Genomic DNA, 14,416 nt, shown 5'->3' on the forward strand with positions numbered 1-14,416 from the left:
CAGGATAGCCACTTAGAGGTCTTACATTTGGTTCTGGGCACCACTGGGTTAACATTTCATCCTGTTTAAATAAAACCATTACTCACCAGTGTAACTAATGTTTTATTATTACTAATTCCAAAACCATTACACTGTGGAGCCAGAGTTTAAAAAGAATTTAATTGAAGACCAAAACATGCCCAGTAGCATTGCCTATTTCATAAACAATTTCTGTTCCAAATTCTAACTTGGTACAGCTTTTTTGGTATATTTCATTTTTCAGTGTGTGATATAAAATGTTTTCATTGTATCCCTGTGCAAAATCCTGAAACATTCATAAAAATAAGAACAAAAATAATAATCCTTCTCATTTTTATAGCACCAAATGGTAGGCTGAATGAACACTCATGTCCTCTTGTTACAGATGAGGAAACAGGCCTAGGCAAGTAACATAGGACGCTCAAGTTCTTAATGCTAAATCCATCCATCCAGGTAGCATGGTTGCAGACCCAGTGCTCTTTGTTTTGTCCATGCTACTTCCACAGAACATTTGAGAAAAGCGGATGCCACCCTACCCAGCACTATCAATGCAGCTCTCTTTTCATATGAGTGTGTATAGCCATCCACTGGGAAATGCTCCCTTAGAACCAACACCCATCCCAACCCCCAGCTGCTAATTTTATAGAGCCATTTCTCAGGCTCTGGGAATGACTTTGGGTGGCCTTGACCAACCAGCTGTGTTGTGGAGCTTTGTTGATTGTATTCTCTATAAGCATGTCTCTGAGGAGTTGTATGGTTTCACAGGGCTCCAGGAGTTTCCTGTTAAGACCAGTGTCCCAGAAAGAGTCTGGAATCACTTTCAAGTGACTTAATTTTTTTTCTCAGATATATAAGTATGAGACATTTCCTGGAGTGTGTACTTATATGTCCTCTATTTTCTTGATAGACAGCAGAATGTTGTGGTTAACATTAGAGACTCTAGAGAACTGTGAATGTCACTTTGTCACTTGTTGGGTGTACAACATTGGAAAACTTAAATTTTTTTGATCCTCAGTCTCCAAGTCTGTATAATGCAAATAATAATAATGCTTAACTCAGAAGGTTGCTGGCATAAACTAAGTGCTTGATATATGTGAACTGTCATCTTAATTATGCCTTTCTTCACACTCAAAATAATATAGACCCTTCTGCTTCCATGAGAATATTTTTTAAAACAAAGGCAAGGTGAAGACTTTTCCAGATATGTAGGTTTAAAGAATTCATCACCAGCAGACCCACACTAAAAGAAATATTAAAGGAACTCCTTCAGGCAGAAAGAAAATAATACCAAATGGAAATATGAATATATACAAAGAAATGAGAGCACCAGAAATGACAACTACCTGGGTAAATACAGAAGATTTTTTAAATTATTTAAATCTATTTTAAAGATAATTATCTGTTTAAATAAAATAATACCAATGTATCAAGGGGCTCAAGACACATGTATAAGGAAAATTAATGACAGCAATCATATAGTGACATGAAGGGGAAAGTGGAAGTACATTATTTAAGGTTCTTATAATACACATCAAGTTGTATAATGTCATTCGAAAGTAGACTGTAATAAGTTAAAACCCCAAGCAACAGTAAAATAACAAAACAAAGAATTATAGCTAATAAGCCAACAAAGTAGATAAAATGAAATAAAAACAAATATACTAATTCTAGTCTAAATTAATCTGAAAGGGAAAAAAAAACAAAGAAAACAAAGAACAGATGAGACAAATAGGACACAAAGAGCTGTATGATAAACTCAAACAAATGATAATCACATTAAATGTAAATGGTTTAAATTGGACAAAATTGAAAGGCAGAGGTTTTCAGATTAAATAAAGAAGCAAGACCCAACTATACGCTTCATACAAGAAATGCATTTTAAATATAAATATAGAAATAGATTAAAAGGAAAAAGGTAGGAAAAGATATACCATGCTAACACTAATTAAAGGAAAGTTGGAGTGGCTATATTAATGTCAGACAAGTAGATTTCAGAACAAAGAATATTACCAGGGATAAAGAAGATCATAATGGTAAACAAAAGAATTAATTCACAAAGAGGATATAACAATCTTAAGTTTACACATCTAATTACAGAACTCCAAAATATATGAAACAAAACCTGACAGAACTGCAATGAGAAGTATAAAAATTGACAATATAGTTAGAGATTTTAACATTCCTCCCTAAATAGTTGATAGAACAGGCAGAAAGAAAAGCAGTAACTATACTGACCACTTAAATAACATGATCAGCCAACCTGTCATTTAAAGACAACTCCATCCAACCACAGCAGAATATACATGCCTTTCAAGTGCATGTGAAATATTTACCAAGATAGATCATATTTCAGGGCTAAAACCAATCTCAGTAAATTTAAAATGATTCAAGTCATACAAAGTAAGTTCTCTGACCAAAATGGAATTAAATTTGAAATCAATAACAGAATAATTTCTGGAAAATTACCAAATATTTGGAAACCAAATAGCACATTTTTAAATAACCAGAAGTCAAAAAATAAAAAGTAAATGTTAAATGAATAAAAACAAAAACACAGCATATAGATATGTGTGGGATGCTGCTGAAGCAGAACTTATGGGGAAATTTATAGCACTAAAGATCAAACCAAAATTAAACTCAAAGTAAACAGAAGAAGGAAAATACTAAAGATTTGGGAATAAATCCACAAAATACCCAACACAGATATGTTGGAAAAAAATCAATGAAATCAAGAGCAGCCTCTTTGAGGAGGTAATAAAGTTGACAAACTTCTATATAAACTGGTCAGCACAAAAAGAGAGAAGATACACATACCAAATTCTGGAATAAAAAAGTGACATTACTAAAGATTTTACAAATACTAGAAGTACAATAAAGGAATACTACAATGAACAATGTTATATCCATAAAGTTGACAACATAGATAAAATGGACAAATCCCTTGAAAAACACAAAAGTTTACTCAAGATGAAACAGATAACTTGTATAACCTTTTATCTATTAAAGAAATTGAATTTGTAGTTAAAAATCTTCCCACAGAGGAGAGGGAGGGGAGAAACTCAGGCCTACATAACTTCACTGTGTTTTAAGATACACTTAAGAAAGAAATAATACCAATTCTACATAAACTCTTCTAAAAAATTGAAGAGAAGGGAATACTTCTCAGCTCATTCTATGAGGCCAGTGTTTTCCTGATACCAAAATCAGATTAAAATGTTATAAGAAAACTTCATACTAGTGTCCCTCAAAACCATATATAAAATAATTATTAACAAAATTTTATCAAATTAAATTCAACAATATACAAAAAGGATAATATATCATGACCAAGTGGAGTTAATGCAAGATTAACTTTCTGGAAAAGTCAAGAAAATAAAACAATGTAATTTACCATATTTTTAATATGGTAAATTTTTAACATTGATATTTTAAATATTAACAAATTAAAAATGAAAAATCATATGATCATGTCAATAAAGGCAGAAAAGGGAATACCCTGGACATCCAGTGGTTAGGACTCCATGCTTCCATTTCCCGGGCCTGGGGCTCTATCCCTGGTCAGCAACTAAGACCCCATGAGCCATGCAGCGTGGCCAAAAAAATTAATAAATAAAGGCAGAAAAAACAATTGATAAAATCCAACAGCTATTCCTGGTACAAATTCTCAGCAAACTAGGAATAGAGTGGAACTTCCTCAGTCTGATAAAGAACAACTACAGAAAACCTACAGTTAACAACTAAATGTTGAAAGACTGAATGCTTTCTCCATAAGATCAAGAATAAAACATTTATGTTCACACTCTCCACTTCTATGCCATATTGTACTTTTGGTTCTAGTCAGTGCAACAAAATAAGCAAAAGAAAAGAAAGGAAGAAGTAAAACTGTCTTTATATTCTTTTGATGATATGATCATCTATGCAGAAAATCTGATGAGATCTTTAAAAAAGCTATTAGAACTAAAATATGAATTCAGCAAGGTTGAAGGAGACAAAACCAATTTACAAAATCAATTGTATTTCTATATATTAGCACTAAGCAATCAGAAATCATAATAAAAATGTCAGATACAATGAAATCAAAATTTATGAAAGACCTAGAGATAAATATGACAATAGGTAGACAAGAACTATTTGCTGAAAACAACAAATCATTATTGAGAGAAATTTTTAAAGACATATAAATGAAGAGATATACTGTGTTCATTTAATATGAACACTCAATATTCTTAAGGTGTCAGTTCTCCTCCAAAGTGATGTATAGATTCAACATAATCCCAATCAGAATCATAGCAGGCTTTCTGGTAGAAATTGACAAACTCTTACTAAAACAACTTTGAACAAGAACAATGTTGGAGAGCTAACACTACATATTTCAAAATTTTTCTAAAGCTACTGTAATTAAGACAATGCGGTATTGGCATAAAGATCGACAAATAGATGAATGGAACAGATTGAGAAGCCAGATATAAATCCACGCTTATAAGGACAACTGAGAAAGATGTAAAGGCAAATCAGTGGGGAAAGGATAGTCCTTTTAACAAGTGATGCTGGAACAACTGGATATCTATATGTAAAAAAATGAACTTCAATTCATATCTTGTGCCATATGTGAAAATCAGCTCCATATGGATCATAGACCTAAATGTAAATCATAGGATCATAGACATAATGTAAATCTAAATCTAAAAATTCTAGAAGAAAATACAGGAAAAAGTATTGTGACCTTGGTGTTATGGACTGAACGTTTGTATCTCCCAAAATTCATATGTTGAAGCCCTATCCCCCAATGTGATAGTATTTGGAGGTGGAGACTTTGGGAAGTAATTAAGCTTAGACGAGATCATGAGGGTAGGACCAGTGATTAGATTAGTGTCTTTATAAGAAGAGACACCCTCTCTTTCTCCCATGTGAGGACACAACATAAAGGCAGTCTACAAACCAGGAAAAGGGCTCTCACCAGAAACCAAATCTGCTGGCTCCTTGCTCTTGGACTTCCCAGCCTGCAGAACTGTGAAAAATAAATGTCTGTTGTTTAAGCCCCCCAGTATATGGTATTTTATTATGGTGGAAACTTGGGTTAAGAAAAGATTTCTTTGATACAATACCAAAAGCATGATATATAGAAGAAAACATTGATAAATTGTACTTCATCAAAATTAAAAACTTTTCCTCTGCAAAAAACACTAAGATAATGAAAAGACAAGCCATGGACTAGGGGAAAATATTTGCAAATCATGCATCTGATAATGGACTTGTATATATAATGGTCTCATGTATAGATAACTCAATAATTAGAAAAAATTATTTCCCATTAATGGCTTCCCATTAAGCCATCCTGTGGTATAAAAATTGTAGGGAGTGGGAGACTTTTTAAATGTATTATTATGGAAATTTTCGAACATACACAAAATTAAAGAGAATTGCATAAAGAAAAGAAATAGAGACTTTTAAGGTAAGATCCTGCCTCTACTCTTGCCTCCCTCTTGACTCCCCTAATTCTCAGTTTCCTTATCTCTAAAGTGGGGCTAACAATACCTCACTTGTGAAGATTGACTGAGATCATGCATGTAACGTCTGGCACATAGCTAGGGCTCAGCAAATGGTCAGTATTATTACTCATTAGGCATAATCCCTCCATCACTGATTCTCACTTCACTTTTTGCCATTACTGTAGCTCTTGTTCTTCCTTCAACCTATTGAAATCCTACTCATCTTTTTAGTCCCATCCTGAAGGCCACTTTCTACATATATGTTTCATGATCCTCCTACCATTACTGTCTAATTATATTAATAATAATTACTATCAGTTGAGTCTCCACAAAGGGCCAGGAGCTTTGCAGGTGATTTATAACATTACCAAGGATTAATTACCAGTCCTATAAATACCCAGATACATGTATATTTTATACTTTACTCCAGAGAAGATCAACTTTCATTAGATCCTCAAAGGTGTTACTCATTCAAAAGGCTTTAAGAACAACTGTGTCCTTGAAACAATATGTAAAAAAAAGTGCTATCATTTCTCCCATCTTATAGGGAAAACAAAACAAAATAACTCAGGCCCAAAGAGTTGCCATAGCTTACCCAAATACCCTCACTGTCCTGATGAGTGTAAGCGTTGAGTATCGTGATCTCCTGCTCAACTATCAGGGTCTGCTGGCATGTCTCCAAAAGAGTCACCCTTATTCATCGTCAGATATGGGTAAAGGCAGATGGTCCTTAGAGCTCTGTTCCCCTTCCCTCTTCAGCCCCTTCATCGGGGGGCTGAAAATATTTTGAGGCCCACCTTTTAAAACAATTGTCCCAAAGATAGCCAGCTTTCCTGACGTGCTTTTTTGTGAAGTATTTCAGGTTTTAAAATCCTGCTTTTAAAAAGCAATTGTGGTCAGGTTTGTTGTCTTGTGACAACTGAACATTTAAATTAGCACTGTGGTTTGGCCAGAGAGAATGTTGATGGCCCACGTGCTTCAAATGCCCCTGGCCTTCAGCCAAGCTGTGCTCTGTACTGGGTGTGGCTGGGAGGTCTTTTCAGCTTTCTTCCAAACTTCTTTAGTTCCATTAAATTTTTCTGAACCTGGGAGTGGCCTGAGAATCAGGGGGCCTGGGTTCATTGGGTATTGTAGCTACTGGTTATCCTCCAATCTCTTGCCAGCTCGTTTCCAGCTCCCATACTGCTTTCAAATATGAATTTGTTTAAAAACGCTATCTGATCATGTCATTCTCTGTTTAAAAATCTTTTCTGTCTCCCTGTGGCCTAAAAATTCAGCGCTCCTCAACCCTTTCAAGACTCTGAGTGGGATCTGGTCTGGGAGTTGTTGCAAAATTTTGAATTTTTCAAGCTCCCATGTGACTCTGTCATCCATCCAGGGTTGAGAATCCCTGGCCTGTCTAGTAGATTTTCCACATCTAGTCCGGCATGCAAGGCTCCTTACACCCTGACCCCTGCTCACCTTCCACCTCTCTTCCCCATGTCAGTAAATGGCACCAACACCGTCTTGAGTCAGAATTCTGGGAGTTATCTTTGCTGTCTTTCTCTCCCTCAATTCCTCACTCTCAATTTATGGCCAGGTTCAGGCTTTTCTTCTTACAAAATATATTTTGTCTTTATCCTCTTGGCTCCATGTTCACTTGCTACCACTCTGATCCATCCAAGCATTCTCTCTCCTAATCTCAGCTTTATTCATAAAATAAATAAATAAATAGAAATTGTATTTTAGTGCTTCATTGCTATAAAAGTAAATGGATTCTTTATTATATATTCATTATTATCTTAGTTTTTAATTCTGATTTTAAAAGAATTAAAATTAAAACATTTTCATGGCCCCAGGCTGTGTGCCCACTGTGCCTAACTACTGCAACAGCCTCCAAACTGGTCTCCCTGCCTCCTATCCTCCAAATCCATTTTCCTCACAATACCCAGAGTCCTCCTTTTTTTTTTTTAAATTCTCTTCCCGGTCTTATTTTTATTTATTTATTTTGTGTGTGTGTTAGTTTCTGCTTTATAACAAAGTGAATCAGCTATACATATACATATATCCCCATATCTCTTCCCTCTTGTGTCTCCCTCCCTCCCACCCTCCCTATCCCACCCCTCTAGGTGGTCACAAAGCACCGAGCTGATCTCCCTGTGCTATGCAGCTGCTTCCCACTAGCTATCGGTTTTACATGTGGTAGTGTATATATGTCCATGCCACTCTCTCACTTCGTCCCAGCTTACCCTTCCCCCTCCCCATGTCCTCAAGTCTATTCTCTAGTCGGTCTGCGTCTTTATTCCTGTCCTGCCCCTAGGTTCTTCATGACCTTTTTTTTTTTTTTCAGATTCCATATATATGTGTTAGCATATGGTATTTGTTTTCCTCTTTCTGACTTACTTCACTCTGCATGACAGACTCTAGGTCCATCCACCTCCCTACAAATAACTCAATTTCATTTCTTTTTATGGCTGAGTAATATTCCATTGTATATATGTGCCACATCTTCTTTATCCATTCATCTGTCGATGGACACTTAGGTTGCTTCCATGTCCTGGCTATTGTAAGTAGAGCTGCAATGAACATTGTGGTGCATGACTCTTTTTGAATTATGGTTTTCTCAGGGGTATATGCCCAGTAGTGGGATTGCTGGGTCGTATGGCAGTTCCATTTTTAGTTTTTTAAGGAACCTCCATAATGTTCTCCATAGTGGCTGTATCAATTTACATTCCGACCAACAGTGCAAGTGGGTTCCCTTTTCTCCACACTCTCTCCAGCATTTATTGTTTGTAGATTGTTTGATGATGGCCATTCTGACAGGGGTGAGATGATATCTCATTGTAGTTTTGATTTGCATTCCCCAGAGTCCTCTTTTATCCTTAAAATCCCCTGCCTAAACAGCTCTGACCAGACACTAAAGGTTTTGCTTATTACAAATATGAATAAAGCCTCTCACCACATCCTGCATACAAGTAACTAGTTGTGTTTGGTATATTTCCTTCCATGCTTTTTTCAGTGATATATGGAAAATACATGCAAAATATCTATGGTATTGCAAAATATGTATTGCTGGTTGAGCCTATTGCTTCTTCATTAAATAAATGGTATCCTAATGCATGTATCATTCTTCAGCCTGCTCTTTTCACTTAATAGTAAATCTTGGAGATAAATCCAGGTTGATGCATAAAGATCTTTCTCATCCCTTCTAACTGGTGCTCTGTGTTTCATAGTATGACCGTATTATATTTAGCCATTACTTTACTGATGCCCATTTTTCACCTTGACAACTTATGCTACAATAAACATGTTTGCAAATGAATGTTTCCCTAGGACAGATATCTTGAGGTAAGATTGTTGGTTTGTAGGATATGCAAATTTTTATTTTATTAATACTCCCAGATTGTACTTCAAGTAGCCAGGCCACTTTATATTCCCACATGCATGGTACAAGTGTGGTTATTTCTCCACAATTTCACCAACACTAACCAGCTCCAACATCATCCAGTAACTCTTTCTGAAAGGGCCTGCGAATGGTAGGCTTTTTAGAGTCTGAAAATGTCTTTATTTCAGCTTCATTTACATAATCCTTCAGCTATTATAGAATGATAGGTTTAAAAGTATTTTCCTTTTGTACATGTGGGTATTCTCTATTTCCCTTTTGTTTCCAGGTGGCTGGTGAGAATGTCTGAATGATAATCTAATTTCATTCTTTATCTTTGATAATTTTTAAGATTTTAATTTTTTAATTTTATCCTTAGTACACTGAAATTTTGCTGCAAGGAATCTAAGTCTAATTTTATGTAAGTATCTCACTTGGGCCTTGGTAGATCTTTTCAGTCTGAGAATTCTTGTCTTTTCTCAATTCTTAGAAAACTGAGGCCAATATTTCTTCAAAGATTACTTCCCGTTCCCCCTCTTTATTCCATTTTTTTTTTTTTTTTTTTTTTTTTTTTTGCGGTACGTGTGCCTCTCACTGCTGTGGCCTCTCCCATTGCAGAGCACAGGCTCCGGACACGCAGGCCCAGCGGCCATGGCTCATGGGCCCAACCGCTCCGCGGCATGTGGGATCTTCCCGGACCGGGGCACGAACCCGTGTCCCTTGCATCGGCAGGCGGACTTTCAACCACTGCACCACCAATGAAGCCCTCTTTATTCCATTTTTAATGAAAATTCTATTAGACATAGGTAGGACCTTCTGAATCCATACCCCCTTTATTTTTTTCTTACTTCTGATCTCTTTATCTGGGGGAATTCCTCAGCTTGATTTTCCAAATCATTAATTAATTCTTCATTTGTGACCATTCAGCTGTTTATACTTACAATTGCATTTTATTTTTAATTTCAATAAATATATTTTAAAATTATATTTAATAAATGTAAAATTGTTATTTTAATTTCATTAATTATCCAGTTGCTTCTTTTTGCATTTCAACCTGTGCTTGTTTCAAATCTTTCTCCTCTTCTTGTATTATAGATGATATCCCCTCCTTTAGCTTTATGGAAACAGCTTATTTTAAAATCCTGTTCTTATGGTTCTATTAACTCTATTTCCTTCCATGAAATCCTTTTCTTATTGAGTTTATTACCCCTTTTCCATATGCAGGCTTTGAAAAATATTTGTTGATTTTTGTTTGGCAATTTTTCTGTGGTGGTGATTCTCACTCCTTCCCCAGTGACTTCACATACAGCCCTGTCAGCCCCCAGCTTTCCAGCGGGACTGTGAAGACTTCCCACATGGTCAGGATGGGTTCCCACTGTGGGAAACTCACTGCCATAGCTTCTCATCTACCACCTTCCTTTTGCAGACTTTCCTACTTCCTCATCCACAGGAAATACCTTTTCTTGATTCTGAGTGCAGCTGTTCATTTATTAATCTCATTTCTATATCTTTATCATTTCTGTGAACTGGGATATAAAAATGGGGAATTTCCACATGTGTGGAAGTCCAGGTAGTGTAGTCCATCACTGTGAAATCACCAGCTCTTCACTAGCGAACTTGTACTCATCCTATTCAGCTCAGATACCACTTCACCATGACTTTGCTAACCACTCTGTGTAAATTAAGCCCTTCTATTAGCCTCTCTCATAGAGCTCTGCTCTCTTTCTACATTGCATTCATCACAATTTATAATTATAGACTTAGTTGTGTGTTTACCTGTCTTGATGCCTTTTTAAAAATTTATTTAGACATCTATGTATTCAATAAACATTTACTGAGCCAAAGGTACAAAGGATATTGTTCAGGCCCTCAAATTATTGTGATGAAAAGATGACACAAGTAGACAAAAATTTGCTCTATAATTTGACACATGCAATTTAAAGTATAATTTAAAGTTTAAGTGTAAGGAACAAAGATAGTTTTTACTTCCGTGTTGAGTGATTGGGGAAGATTTTCCAGAGAAGCTGACATTTAAGCAAGATTTCATATGATAGATAAGAGGAAATTGTACAGACAAATGAGGAAGAAAATAGCATTAAAGACCAAGAGAACCAAGTATATCAGTACATACAGACATGAGAGAGCATGATAAAATCTGGAATATGCAACTAGTTTGGTACCAGTTCTAGACATAAAAGTCTGTATGTGTAAGTGTGCTGGTTGTAGGAGAGAATATAGAGGTGAAAGAGCAATCCCATATAAGAGTATTGTGTCAGTCAGAATAGGCTAAATTATCTGTAGTAACAAATAATACTAAAAGCTCAGTGGCTTCACACAGCAGTTCTTTCTCACTTATGCAAAGTCTGCTGTGGGTCCAGGCTGTTCTCCAGGGCAGCTGTCCTCCACATGTTGGCTCAGCACTGCAGGCTACTTCAGTTTCACTGCACCTCATGTCAACATTAAACTTCAGAGTTCAAATGCTATTCTAAGGTATTTTTATTTTATTCTGTAAGCAAAGGAGTGATCTGAAAGGTTTGACAAAGGGAGATAATTAATGAGACTTGTATATTTATAAGATTGGTACTAAGGGCAATGAAACAAATGAGAAGTTGTTGAAATAATCCAGTGAGAACTAATGAATCCCTTCACTAATGCAGGGGCAATGGGGAATTGAAGTTATGCATAATGATGGATTTGAAAGATACTTATATGTAAACAATAGGAGTTATTGATTGATGGCATATGAGGAGAAAAGGAAAATATAAATCAGGGATGACACTCAAATATCTGGCTTGAATTTCTGAGTTGATGGTAGTTCATGGACATCGTTGGTATGAGAGAATGAGCAAGTCAGGAATAGAAAAATAATGACCTCTGCCCAGTGTAACTTTCAGATGGAGGCGAGAATAGACATTTGATTTGAGGGTGAGGAACTATGGGAAGACATTTAGACTAAAGAAATAGATTTGCTAGTGATCAGTATGTAATGGTATTTAAAACTGCAGTGGTGGGATGTATGAGAAATATTCAGGAAGAATGGTTAAAATTGAGCTTCTGGGGCTTCCCTGGTGCCGCAGTGGTTGAGAGTCCACCTGCTGATGCAGGGAACGCGGCTTCGTGCCCCGGTCTGGGAGGATCCCACATGCTGTGGAGCGGCTGGGCCCGTGAGCCATGGCCGCTGGGCCTGCGTGCCTGTAGCCTGTGCTCTGCAATGGGAGAGGCCACAGCAGTGAGAGGCCCGCGTACCGCAAAAAAAAAAAAAAAAAAAAAAAAAAAAAATTGAGCTTCTGAGCTTCATGGCTCCAGAAGAGCCATCAAGTCCCTGAAATTATATGCCAAAATTCAAGAATATGTGCCTATTTAAATGTTCTTGGAAGATGGCTCATTCCACAAATGTTTATTAAGGTCCTACTTTGTGCAAGTCAAAGGCATTATTGTTGGCACTGGGAATAGAGCAGTAAACAAAAAATATAAAAATACTTGTCCACTTGGAGATTGTGTTATTCTAATGGGGTGGGGAGCCAGCAACAAACCAATAAAAACTTAAAATAAATACCATCTTAGCTGATGCTTACTGCCATTAAGACAAGTAAAACAGGATATGGGGAGAGCAAAGCTGGGTGGAAATAGAAGTAATAGAATAGATTGGCCAGGAAGGACCTCACTGAAAAGGTGACACTTTTAGAAAGAATTGAAGAAGTGAGGGAGTAAATGACATGGCTTTATTGGGGGTATTCCAGACAGATAATCTACCTTTCATTAGATTCTCAGTGATTCACCAGAAAGATGAGGAACCATTCCTCTGAATTAAGAAAAGAGTCAAGAAACTGGTAGAGAAAGAAGGATCCACACAGGAGTGCTGGTGATTGGTTGTGGGGTTCAGAAAAGATATAAAGCCAAGAGGATCTGACAGACTGGAAATGGAGTGGTGTCAGAGGACTGAATGTCTTGATGAGGTTGAAATCTAGGGTTATTGAAGGAGTCAAAGACTTAGAAAGATAAGAGATGGTGGTCAGAGAATGGGGTGTTACAAGTTTAAGATTTCAGAGGTGGATGTGGCTTTAAGTAGAGTAGATGGTTACAATGAAATGGAAGAAGTCATCATTGAAGTGAGGAGAGCAAGCAATGAGGGTCCAGTGTCACTCAGGATGTCAGGAGGAATTGGGAAGGAGAGGTAAGCATGGTGCCACATGCCTAAGTTCCTAATGAAAGGAACAGAGGATGGGACCAAGAGATTGGAAGGTGACAGTAATAGAGATGAGTAGTGTGTGCCAGAATGATAGAAGAGCAGGCTAGTTTGGAAGGAGGGTGGAAAAGTCATGGTCATTGAAATAGCATTAGGGAGTTAGAGAAGTGATAACACTGACTCCCCTGATCTGAATCCTGCCTTTCACATGGTCTAACCTCAGCTGTTCATTTGCTTCTTAAGGCCTAAATAATCCTGTCCTATGGCTGAATCTGCTTGGGCCATGTAGTCTTAGCATCTGAGGAACTTCTGTGGGAGGGGAGACCTAATATGAGTGAATAGCAACAATAATTGGTATCAAATGGATTTAGGTGAGCAAAGGTAAGGGAGATGGGATGCTGTATTCGCTTCCTAAGGCTGCCACAACAAAATACCACAGACTGGGTTACTCAAGTAGTAGAAATTTATTTTCTCACAGTTCTGGAGGCTAGAAGTCTAGGTGGTTTCTTTTGAGACCCCTCTCCTGGGCTTGCAGATGGCCACCTTCTTACTGTATCCCCACACGGTCTCCCTGCTTTCTGTGTTGTCTGTATCCTAATCTCCTCTTTTTATAATTAGATTAGGCCCATTCTAACAGCCCCATTTTAACTTAATCACCTTTTTAAAGCCCCTATCTTCAAATAGTCATATTTTGAGATAGTGGGAGTTAAGGGTTCAACATATGAATTTGGGGGGGGTGGGTATAATTCAGCCCATAACAAATGGTCTATGTCTCAAGTACTTAAGAACCCCTGGATTCTTCCTTACACATAGCCTAGCTCCTAAGAATGGCAGAACAGAAAAAAAGAAAATGTCCCCAGGCCCACCTACTGCCTCACTTCTTGCTAAGTGAGGAAAATAAACTCTGTTTCAGCTTTAGTCAAGGTTTCTCTTATTACCTACCAAACAGAACTTTAACTGACCCAGTATTTGTTAATTCTGGGCCTGCGGTGCTTGAAATCAGCTTGACACTATGGTGGTATGCGCTCACGCTTTGGGAGAACTTCTGTTAGAGAGCCTGTATTAGTTTGCTAGGGCTGCCATAACAAAGTACCACAGACTAGATAGCTTAAACAGCAGAAGTGCATTTTCTGACAGTTTAGGAGACTAGAAGTTCAAGCCCAAGGTGTTGGCAGGTATCTTAAGGAAGTTCAAGATTGAGGTTGGTATTTTGAGGCCTCATCTCCTTGGGTCACAGGTGGCCACCTTCTTGCTGTCTCCTCACATGGTCGTTCCTCTGATTGTCTCTGTCTTAATCTCCTCCTCTTATAAAGATATCAGTCATATTGGACTAGGGCCCACCCTAATAACCTCCTCTTAACT

Source organism: Hyperoodon ampullatus (assembly GCF_949752795.1).
Source record: "Hyperoodon ampullatus genome assembly, chromosome: 5".
NCBI lineage: Eukaryota > Metazoa > Chordata > Mammalia > Artiodactyla > Ziphiidae > Hyperoodon > Hyperoodon ampullatus.